The sequence below is a fragment of the Leptinotarsa decemlineata genome, unplaced genomic scaffold (genome assembly GCF_025532065.1).
Source record: "Leptinotarsa decemlineata unplaced genomic scaffold, Ldec_3_MD MMD2_tig00000505_RagTag_RagTag, whole genome shotgun sequence".
NCBI lineage: Eukaryota > Metazoa > Arthropoda > Insecta > Coleoptera > Chrysomelidae > Leptinotarsa > Leptinotarsa decemlineata.
The window spans coordinates 18,699,053-18,711,576 of NW_027412549.1; positions in this window are offsets into that span (position 1 = coordinate 18,699,053).

Below are 12,524 nucleotides of genomic sequence, written 5' to 3' on the forward strand. Positions count from 1 at the left end.
TCGAATTTGGCGTGCTCTTTTTGGTCCTGGCTTTCCTGGTCTCTTCCATCAGGACGATTGGACCATAACCATATATTCATGAGTCGTCACCAGTTATGACCCTTTTAGGCAAATATGGATCACCGTTGACGTCATTCAACAATTCATGAGCGATGATCATGCGACGGTTTTTTGGTCAAAATTCAGCAATTTTGGAATGAACTTTGCTGCCACACATTTCATGCCCAAAATTTACGAAAAAAATTGTATGGCATGAGCCAACCAATATGCCGACATCCTCAGCAACTTCTCTAATGGTGAATTGACGATTCTACATAATAATTTTCTTCACTTCCTCAACATTTTCATTGGTTGTTGATGTGCTGAGGCGTTCAGGGAGAGCGTCGTCATTCACATCTTCTCGACCTTCTGTGAAAAGCCTTTACCACTTGTAAACATTTTTCTGACCCAGAGTACAATCACCGTATGCCTCTGTCAATATTTGAAGTGTGTTTGAAAACCTAATTCAATACAATTGACAGCAAAAATCGCCGAACCCGCAAAACACTTCTAACTTTTAGGCCTCTCACCAACAAACTAAACATGCTAAAAAGCTGAAACTGTAAACATATGTTCGAAACGTTTGTACCAACATAAAAAAATTAAAAATTGCTTTTCGAATGTACGTAGCCTGCGAACTTTGAGAATTCACCTTATTATTCGAACAGTTCATGTATATCGTAGTTTAAAACATCATTGTTGTAACGGAACCCCACCTCCAATCTCCTGTATGAAGCGAACCTCCTTATCCGCCTCTGTATGTTTCAAACAATTTTTTTTTATGAAGGAGCAGGTCATTTCTCACTGCAAAGCTGTAAAAATTTACTTAGGACAAATTAATCAGTAACTTTTTAGGTTTTGGGAACAGAAAGGAGCTACTTGCCGAAACATTAGTTATTTTATGAAAGCTAACTGTATAAAATTATCCAATCATTTATTTCTTCATAGTCAAACTTCATAAATTCGACAATTTACTGACTAATTGTATGATTTATATTATGTCGAAGCCAACCTTTGCACTTCTGCCTCAGTCAATGTGGCTCCGTTACACACCTTTCCCATTGAAAAAACAGTGTGGATTCATTAATAATATAATAAAAACCACCTCCAGAACAGTGAAAGAAGTGTTTTTTTCCTCAAAGTATTCCTCCCTACCAGCGGCGGCTCGTCAGAGGAGACAAGGAAGGCTTAGCCTCCCCATAAAATTTGAGGCTATTCATCGCAATACATTAAAAGATATTGACAAATAATCACGATTATTTTTTTCTAAAAATGCTTGGGTATCATTACTTCACTATTAATTTTTAATATAAATACATAATATGCCCGAAAAAACAAATCACTCACTACGTAGTATGTACCACACTGTATCCTGCATCAACAAAACTCAAACGCACCGCCCATGAACGAATAACGAGTAAACCATCAACCCGAAATAATAGAAATAATAAATGCCATACGTTGCAAGGGAGCCAAGCCTCCGACCGCTTTAAAAAACACAGGCTCCACGAGACCGATCCAACCAGCGACATACGTCCCGTTTGTAATTTCAGTTGCAGAAATTATAGCGTTAGAGGAGGCTAGCCTCCAGTTGGTCTCAGTTAGTGTATGACTGCATTTGTTTTTTATTTAATTATTCGGACGGGATGCTGTGACCGACGGGACTGAAAAATATTTCGGTAAATCGTTTTAGTGTTTCTTGATAATATTTGTGTATAAAACAGGCAGTATTGTATTATAGCAATGCTTTTTGGTAATATTTTTAATGTGTTTTTGAAGTGTTTTCTTTCAATTTCAAGGTGTTTTCAGGTTTTCACTTTTCGGTAAGTTTTTTTTCATTTATTATGGATAAGTTGGACGAAATTAAAAAATCTGACGATATAGTCGATTGGTTGCTGACAAATAATTTTAAATCTTTATCTTATGATGATAAATTTTACATTATTAAAACTCTGGGAAGGCCTCAACCAAATTTGATTTCAATTAAAGCGTCAGATAATCGACAAAATCGAGGATTTAATATTAGTTGGTACGATAAATGCGATTGGTTAACCGGCTTCATTAAACGAGAAAAACTTTTTTGTTGGCCCTGTGTTTTATTTTCCGTACAAACCGAATACCAAACGTGGTCTAAAATAGGATACTCCGATTTAAAAAATTTACCTCATTCTACAGAAAGACATTTTAAATCTAAGGAGCATATATTTTCGTCTTGTAAATTGAAATTGTTTAGCAAATAAAATATAGCAACAGCTTTAGATACAGCTCAAAAAAGAGGCCATAATTTCTTTTAATCAGGTTAGGGAAAATCGGTCGAATTTAAAAAGACTTATCGATATTACGATTTATTTGGGTTCCCAAGAATTAGCTTTTGGCGGACACGATGAAACCGAAGATTCGATCAATCGCGGCAATTATTACGAACTTTTTATGTTATGAGACAAATGATTCACAATTTGGCACTTTTTAAACGGTAGAGTTTTTTCGGACATCTCAAAAACCATCCAAAATGAGCTTATAGACAGTGTGGCATATATTATTATGGAAAATATAAGCAAGGAGATTGAAAGTGTTTCTTTTTTTCCTTGAGAAATTGATGAAACTACCGATATTACCTGTACATCACAACTTTCAATCGTTTTTAGATATGTCAAAGATGGTTATGTGGTAGAACGTTTTATGGGTTTCCATGATGTTTCATCTGGGCGCACAGCTGACGATTTGTTTAATTTTTTAATTCGTACGTGTGACACCTATAATTTTAGGCAAAAGTTGATTGCGTAAATCTATGATGGGGCTGCGGTCGGCCATTTAAATGGTTTAAAAACTAAAATAAAGTCCATAGCTCCTCATGCACTTTTTACGCATTGTCATGTCCATGCCCTAACTTTAGTATCAAGCAAAGCGTGCAACAACATAAAAATGTTCGCGCCTCTGGGGGATTTTCTGTGTGTATATAGTCTTTATGACTTTGGCCTCTCCTGTTCTCCAACGCACGAGCCGTCACTGCTCCCTACATAAATTCACAAAAAGTTTTCTTTTACGAAACTGGCTGAAATCTGACGTTAATAAGTACTAGTCTATCCTCAAAAGCACTAGATTCATTCGTGGTCAAAACACAGTCTGACAGTTCCAATAGCTAATATCTAATAGTTGTGGTTATTTTTATTGTTAAAAATGAGTTAATATATAGAAAAATAATACAAAAATGAACACAGACAAACCCAATAACCTAAAAACGACAGATCTAGCCATTTCTGTAGTGTTTCCTCTTTCATTCACGTTAAAAGGTAAGACCTCGTTAGTCCTTGGCTCGCACAAGTTTCGACTTCTGAGGGTTGTTGTTCGTAGGGGTGCGACAGCTGGTTAACGAATAAACAGATTTTTTAAACAGATTCAACCAGTACAAAAATAGTTCGTATTATATTAGTTTAGTTTAGTTTATCGTTTATATTAGTCTAAAAATTACATTAGATGATATATGAGAATAAAGCGTTAATAACATTGATAAAAAAAAGCTGAATAATATCAGTTTTTGATAACGGAAATTGAAATATTGGGCTAACAAAAAGTATTTCGGGCAACTTGTTTTCAAGTGAGCCAGCTTTTACTTTGCGAGATGAAAGTAATCTCATTGAGTGTGGGAGTCGATTGTAGAGCCAGGTGAAGTAATAGATCCACAATGAAGATATGTTTCATAAACTGCTGTGGACAGTTTGAATTATGGACATCAGTCCCAGAAGTTATTTTGTTATATAGATATGCAAGGGTTTTGAAAGAGGATAAACGCTTGAAATATATAAGGTTGTTTCAAAAATTTTGCCAGGCATTTGGCAATGATAGTGTTAATAAACGCAATCTTCGGCGTTGATTTGCAAAATTTCATTCCGGAGATTTTAACCTCGACGATGAGCCCCGAAGTGGTCGACCATGACGAGTATTTGAGGACCTTGGTGGAGACTGACTCATCACAAATGGTGCGTGGGATGGCAGAAGAACTGGGTGTCAGCTCCCATGTGGTTTTTAATGGTTAAAACTGTATTGGAAAAGTCAAAAAGCTCAAAAAGTGGGTACCCCACGATTTGAACGATCAACAGAAATTGTCATGTTTATTGGTCGAATGAATATAATTTTTCAATTCATCACATACTTCGCTAAAATGAAACTTGTTGCAGCCAGATCCTTATCAATAATATCCACCAGCAAGCGCCAAACGTGATAGCAGGCCCGCCCCCATGCGCCCAGATTCATTTTCAATGTAACCACCACAACAGCTCTTGCAGTGTTACAAATGCTAGGTACACTGGCGAATCGTTATTTATCCTCCAATGATGTTGGTGGTTGGCATTGTCTGAATAATTTGGGTTGTTTTTGAAAAAGGTCATCGCTTAACAAAAAACCAGTCATCGAGAGTCGGGCACGTGAAATAATTTTTAAAGTGCTCAATTATTTTCAAAGCGTTAAATGTGAGTCGGACGCGTTATCAAATTTGAAAAATAAAACATCTCTCGCTACAGGTAACATTGAATAAATTTAAAAAATAACTATTTCAACACAAATCTTCATTTTGTATTAGGTAAGTATTTCAATAAGAACCATTGAAAGAGTGGTTAAAGAAGGGGAGCAATTGAATTTTGCAAATAACAGAGAAGTAAAATTTTCCACCCCAAGAAAGAAGCGGCCTAGAAGAGCACCAGTAACTGATATTCCCGAGTATGAGTGTTCCAATATTAAATATATTATTTACGACTTTCATAAGACGGAAGGGTGTCGATTACAGTAAAAAAGTTTCAACACAAAATTAATGACGTTTTGTGGAATTTTAAAGAATGTAGGATTCAAATGGAGAAGGGCTGAAAATAATAGAAAAATTTTAATAGAGAATATGGACATTAAAGCATTGAGGATGAAATATTTACAAAAAATCAATTATTTTCTTAGCCAACAGCGACCAATTGTGTTTCTTGATGAAACATACCTTCATAGTGGACATACATCTTTCAAGAACTGGGCCAACGGACCAAGACTCATTATTTTCCATGCAGGAGGTGATATGGGCATTATAGGTAATTGTTGGCTTATATTCAAATCAGGCACAACATCAAGGGATTATCATTCAGAAATGAATCCTGAAAATTATGAAAAATGGTTACAAGAAAAGTTAATCCCAAATTTACCTGTGATTTCCGTAGTCGGGACCGATAATACTCTATACCAGGGGTCTCCAAACTACGGCCCGCGGGCCAAATCCGGCCCGTCAGTGTCATCAATCCGGCCCGCGACAGCCAATGATTTACTGTCATCAATCTGGCCCGCGACAGCCAATGATTACCTAATTGTTGTTACTATTGCTGTGATAAGTTGAAAAATAAAACAGAATGATAATTACTCGGTTTTATTTACTTGCAAGGTAAAACTTGACGACAGAAATGATGACAAAGAAAACTTAAGTATCTAGGTTCAAGCATATTAATAACTAACAAATAATTGAAATGAATCACAGTAAAACAAAAACACTAATGAGATTTATGTAATTGTGATTTTCCACCAACAATACTTTGTAGTTGTGGATCAATTTTACTTGTACCAATTATCAAAAGAGATTTAAGATGCTCATCGGTTAATTGAGATCTGTAAACATTCTTTGTGTACTTCATTTTGAAAAACGTTTTCTCACACAAGTAAGTAGTACCAAAAACAGAAAACAACCCACGAGCAAATTTATGCAAATTATCAAATTGTTCCAGTGGAAGACTCTTATAAAATTCAAACAAAGATGAATTTTGATATTTGTTCGTAAGCATATCTCTGCACCGTAAATCAATAATTTCCATTTGGACTTTCGGAGCCAGGGTTTCAATGTCAGAATCAAAAGGATTTTGAAAAAGCTTAATTTCATTCGCAATGATATCAAAATCTGAAAATGTATCTTCAAAGCACTCAAAGTTTCGATTGCAAAGTTGACAGGAAATTCAGTCTCTGTAGTGTGGCTGAATATTTCACGTGTTTCAAAATGTGTGAAACATTTTTTACGTAATTGCGATTGAAATAGTATTATTTTCTGCCTGAAGGATTTGATATTGGTGTATAAATCAGGGAGAAGCTGATTTTCTCCTTGCAATCTCAAATTCAGTTCGTTCATATGATTTGTCAAATCGACATAGAAGGCTAACTTCCACATCCATTCACTATTTTCTAAATCGGCAAAAGGGCGCTGCTTCTCCTTTAAAAAAAATTGATCTCTGCTCGAAGTTCAAAAAAACGCTTAAGGACTTTTCCGCAACTAAGCCAGCGTACGGCAGTATGATCTGGTAAATCATTTTCTCCAATCTGTTGAATAAACTCGCGGAATTGTCGGTGATTCAGCCCAGTGGATCTGATGAAGTTAACAACTGATATGACTGGTTTTAGAACTTCAGACATATCCAAACATTTCCCGCACAAGGACTATTGATGAATGATACAATTTAAGACTGATGGTTTTGAACCACCATCATTTTCTACAGCCTTTGACACAAGTGCAACCACTCCTTTATTTTTACCATACATATTTTTGCCTCCATCAGTGGTTATAGATTTCAAATTTCTCCATAGAAGGTTCTTTTTATTATTGGTATTTTCAACTCCCTTAAAAATATCTGCCCCAGTTGTCGTGCCGTGAATACAATCAATATCAAGAAGTTCTTCATACACTTCATAGCTTTTATCTACTCCGCGAATAAAAATCAACACCTGAGCAGTATCTGACACATCCGTTGACTCATCCAATGCTAGAGAAAACCACTCATGATGTCCATTTTTGTCAGACAGTTGAGATGATATATTTTCTGCGATATCTTGCACCCTCCGAGCCACGGTGTTTGCTGACAAACTGACACTTAAATAAATTTACCTTTTCGGGGCATATTTCTTCGACTACTGCAATCAAGCATTATTTTATCATTTCTCCATCGGTGAATGGTTTGCCACGTTTTCCGATTTCAAGAGCCACACGTAAGCTGGCGCGAGTTGCAGACTCTTGTTCAGTATTCGCTCTGGTAAACAAAGATTGCTGCGATTTGAGTCCGCGTTTCAAAGCTTCAAATTTTTCCTTCCGCAAACTTCCTGTATACTTGAAGTAACTTTGAAGATGTTTCGATTCATCGTGTTGTTCAATGTTATAGTCTTTGAGAACAGCTATGGTTTCATTACAAATTAAACATGGCGCCTTATTACTGGACTCAATCACAAAACAGTGAAAGTTCCATTTTTCTTGGAACGTTCTGCATTCACTGTCGATTTTTCGCTTCTTTTCCATACTAATAAATCACACACAAAAACAATAAGTCAAATCAAAATACTTTTATTGACGGGTGTTACTTTATTTCATAATACAGTTTCGCTTCCTTCGTCTTTCCTACGCAGATTAACTCGCAGTTGCGCCGCTAGCCTTTTTATATGCAATTATTACTGCCATCTCGAGATGATCGGAATACACTAGCTAGAACCAGAACTTTCTCGAAGCAACGCGATAATTCCAAATATTTAATTACGCCTAATGCCACCTAGCGGGTAGCTGAAAAAGATAGTACATAGTACCACTACTTGCCACTAGCTGTTGTTAAGTGTCACAATACACAATAATAATTGAAATGCAAAAAAAAACGTAAGTTTGTTTAGGTCACGCACTTTGCGACTATCCTAGTATAGAAATAATGTTAAGGACAGAAATTGGCCCTTGGAACAAACTGAAAAAATCATTATGGCCCGAAGGCTTCAAAGTTGGAGAATTTGAATTTAATTGATTCATGCATTTGTTCGACACATTAAAAACGATTGTTCCCAAAATTTGTTCAATTTTAAATGACACTTGATTTAAAATGTTACATGAATTAATTTGTTTGATGAAAAGTTGCGAACAGTTATAATATAGATTCATTGTTTGAAATTTTTGGAAGTAAATGTTTGTCATATATACTTTTTTTGTAACTATCGAATAATTTACTACAATTACTGTGAAACATGAATAAAATGGTTTGTTGATAATTATAGTTACATGAATTAAAACGATTGTTGATAATTTTAATTCGGCGCTAGCGTCGAACAGATTCTTGCAGAAGCTGAATTTTCAAATCTGGCAACATGATAGTTTAGTGATAGTAACACAATATTCCGTCCGACCGCAACGCCGAATAAAAATTATCAACAATCAATTTAATTCATGTATCACCTAAAAGCAACAATCAAAATACCAAAATACCAATAGAAAGTAAAACGGCGTGCCACGCCGTTTTACTTTTTTTAATATTCCTTTGAAATGATTTGAATTATTTTGTTTGTTGAATTTCAGTGATACATGAATTAAATTGTTTGTTGATAATTTTTATTCGGCGCTGCAGTCGAACGGATTATTACCGTACTATGACCAATGACATACATATTATATGCAGTTGTGTAGTTCCGCAAAAATACGCCCGACGTCAGCGCATTGTATTGCATTGTACATGTTTCCTTCTTCCAAAAACCTATTTGCCTCTAGTATAGTTTGACGAATCCTACGCTTCACATTAAAACCACTCATGATAAATATTATATTGTAATGTTTTCACTATGAACAACCTGAACCATCAATTTCTGTTCAGTTGGGTAACCTATTTCTTGGTGTCAGTGTCAGTATTAGGCGTATTAGACTATAACTATAAGCTGTGCTTACGTTAACTATGACGTCTAGACATCTTACGTTAGAGACAGTCTACAATGTGTTTCTCAAAAGTCGCATAACATTTGCCATATATACAATCAAACAAGATATACTAACCACAGAATAGTAACATTAACGAAAACTTGATGATATTTTACAGACATCAACCAAGAAAACTGTAGGAGGAACTAGTGTGACCAAAATCCGTTCGACCGCAGCGCCGAATAAAAATTATCAACAAACAATTTAATTCATGTATCACTGAAATGCAACAAACAAATTAATTCAATTCTTTCCAAAGGAATAATATAAAACGGCGTGCCACGCCGTTTTACTTTTTATTAATATTCCTTTGAAATGATCTGAATTATTTTGTTTGTTGAATTTCAGCGATACATGAATTAAATTGATTGTTGATAATTTTTATTCGGTGTGTCGTACTATAAATGAACTAGCATGTTGCCATATGTAACAATTGAAGTTCTTGATAAATCCGCTCCGAATTAAAATTATCAACAATCGTTTTAAATGTATCTTTCAAATACAACAAACTTTTAAAATCATCAAAAAATTTAATTTTTTGTCAGAAATTAGCTTTTTAAAAAGACTGATGAGATAAAATGATACTTGCTTGAGAATGTTTTGCACCAAAGTTGTAACCAAATTTTAAATTGAATGCATTAAAGTGAATGTTGCAAATATCTTTATTATTCATAGAAAAATATTTATGGAAAGTTAATTTGCTATATTTTCAGACAAACGAAAGTCTATTTTTATTACCAACAATGTTTCATGGAAAAACTTTGACAGTCATTCAAATATATTCATTGAAATTTTATTCCCAAACTTACTTTTAGAAAGTGAATTTAAAGTTTCATTGTAATTCAACAGTCATATAAATAACTAACATTTTATTGAAAGGTCAAAATTACATGCGGAATTGAAACGTTTGTTGAATTTACTCGAATAATACATTCCATTGATTGTTGAATTAAAATGTTGGTTTATTGCTGAGTTGAACTATATGTATATAGATTATTTTTCAGTATAATATATAATAAATTGGCGTTCCATTTTCCAATACTCTGAAACAATATTTTTCTTCGGAATCAATAAAAGCTTCAAGTTATTTCATTACTCTTTTTTATTCAAATAACAATTTTATTCATGTAACATTTTAAATCAAGTGTCATTTAAAATAGAACAAATTTTGGGAACAATCGTTTTTAATGTATCGAACAAATGCATGAATCAATTAAATTCAAACAAATAAATTGTTAGTTGAATAAATTGAGGAATGAATATTTGTGACAATAAAAAGTAAAACGGCGTTCCATAAATTTCTATGACGTCTGTGAATGTTTCATTTTCCTAATATTTCCGCTCTATATCTACTACATGTCTGCAACGCTTTTGCCATTCCTCGAGAGTGATTTGATCAAACTCGTGCTCCGCCAGTTTCCTCACATCTTCCAACGTGAAAGTTACATTCTTTTGGAACACGTTCGTGTTGAAGCAGAACCTCATCAATTTTGTATCTAATATGATTCTTTTATTTACCTTGATCAACTCGATTAATTCGGATTTGAGCATGTTAGGGGTGAACATAATGCTTTTTTCGTGCAGCCACTTCACCATGTCAGCCTTCATAGAATTTGTATTGTATTGCATTGGGGCTAGATTAATTTGAATATTATGGTATAATAAATATTCATTCCTCAATAAATTGAGGAATGAATATTTGTGACAATAAAAAGTAAAACGGCGTTCCATAGAAATTTGTATTCAGATAGTGACTGATCAAAGTTTATTTTTGGATAAGTGTATCATTATATAACACTTTAATGAAGTGTACTTCTACCTATAATACTAAATAAAATATGAAAATAAATCACAGAGAAGTCATGTTCCATTTGCTGCCCTAATTAAAACTAATGATAGGTACGACATTGGCCGGCAAGGGGCTTATCGTAATCCAATAGTAATTAAGTTGGCAGAGTCTTGACCTGCGCGATCGCTCGCCATCATCCGTGCCGTGTACTGTATTTTTCATTGGAGTTGAGTGTTACACACAATTTGAAATTGTCCCGAATTACACACAACATTTACAAAATATGCAAAAAATAGTGTGATTACATTTGTAACTGTTTTGATTATTACCCACTTGAACATTGCAATATTATTGAAAAAAAAACCGCAATAAATGTATTTTTACATGCAGCATCTCGCATTATAGGAATACAATAAGCAGAGGCGGTTCACCTGGGCGCCGGATGTTATAAGGGCACTGCTCGTATAAAAACTGAGTAGGTGCGTAGTGGGGTTCTAAGAAAGCTGTAAAACATAATTGCGCGCGAACGGCCGTCACATGCAGCCACTTGCTTACAGCGTATATCCATAGAGCATGCGTTGTGCCGCTTGCGTCAGCGCCCGGCATGTTAAGGCGCGTGTTCATCTGAACACAAAGGGGGACGAGGCAAGTTGAGGTCGAACGGATGCCTCGTTTGTAAATTTTTATCGTGAACAGTGATCCGTCAAGGTGGAGGACGTTGACAGTTTGATAGTGGCCAGTACTGTATTTGTAGTTATAGCTGGGTTAACGAGAAAAAAGAAACGCTGGTGGACGACATCCTTATACCGAAATAGGTTGATTACCAGATCACATAGTACATAATAACGCTAAAAATGAATTTATTCCATACATATGGACCGCACTGTAGTACTTCGGTCAACAGTAAAGTCCCTTCTTATTATAAACACATTCCATGATATATATTTTCTGAGATATATTGCTTTGTCCATGCATGTGTTACTCTATAAAACACTAGTTATATTTTTAATTTTCATCTCAACTGTACGTTTTTCTTGTATTTTTTAATGTATTTATACTTATTGCCCTGCATCTTTTCAACCTACACAAGAATTTGATTTCTTACAGACTTTCCCACTTTGTTGTACATTTATTCAGTCGATTATGAAAGTTTGTCACGAAAAATTCGGAAATCAAAAAAGTTAGGAGCTTGTAAAAATAACGTATTTTTGTGACACAAACTATTTGTCTATATTTTTGTACTGTCTCAGGCTACAATGGGGAATGTTCCTCAATTTGGGTTATTACAGCAAATGCAAGTTTGAACAAAATAAATTTGAGTTTATTTCATGAGTTTTTTAAATTCACTTCGAAAAGTATTTAAATTGATGTTTCAAATGTTGGGTTTTAATTTTTAAAGGGATTTGTTTCTAATTCATATATTGGCAACATCGCCTATATCAAGTTGAAATAATTTATACGTACCTGCATATTTTACTTTAAAAAAGGAAAATTATCTTTATGAATCAACAATTAAGGCAAAATATAAATTATAGTTCAATACCATCTCCACAAGTCACATAAACAACAGTTGTTTTGTTATTTATTTATATAGAGGAAGATAGGTTAGGTGCACAAAATGTCATATGTCACAGAATGTCTTGGAACTCGGAACATAAGTAAACAGAACAGCACGCCTGTGAAATTTGTCATCTTTGTTTGTCTCATACAGGTAACAGATTCATTGTCCTTTATTAGCTATAACCGATGTTGCCAAATGGTGAAATAGAAACGAATCCCTTTAAATGTTGAATGCATTATTTCATTCCTCTTTTTTAAGTATTTAAATAATTTTTTAAAGAAAAAGGTTGACACGATAAGTTCAAAATGCGTTGTTTTAGAGCTCTTTTATGAAAACTACTTGATTTTCGTCAGGAGGAACATTTCCCATTAGGGAGTGAATATTAGTGGAGTTTTTTCCCAACACCAAATCGT